Below are 281 nucleotides of genomic sequence, written 5' to 3'. Positions count from 1 at the left end.
TATATTAAGTATTAATATTCTATCTAAAATAAAAATGTTTTTTTAAAAAATGTTAATATTTCTGTTTCTTATTCTGAAGAAGGCAGAACTATAATAGTTATATCTGAGCAAATGTACAATTTTTGACACTTCTCCTCAAACGTCATGGCTCCATCTAGTGGACTTGCACAAGTGATTTTCCAGTTCAAGGCCCTTTGTATTCCCCCTGAATGGATATGTATGTCTAGAGAACCACTTATCGAATTGTGATGAAACTTGCTAAGGACACAAGTTATTGGCAT

Source organism: Acipenser ruthenus, chromosome 12, assembly GCF_902713425.1.
Source record: "Acipenser ruthenus chromosome 12, fAciRut3.2 maternal haplotype, whole genome shotgun sequence".
NCBI lineage: Eukaryota > Metazoa > Chordata > Actinopteri > Acipenseriformes > Acipenseridae > Acipenser > Acipenser ruthenus.
This window is presented reverse-complemented; position numbering follows the sequence as displayed.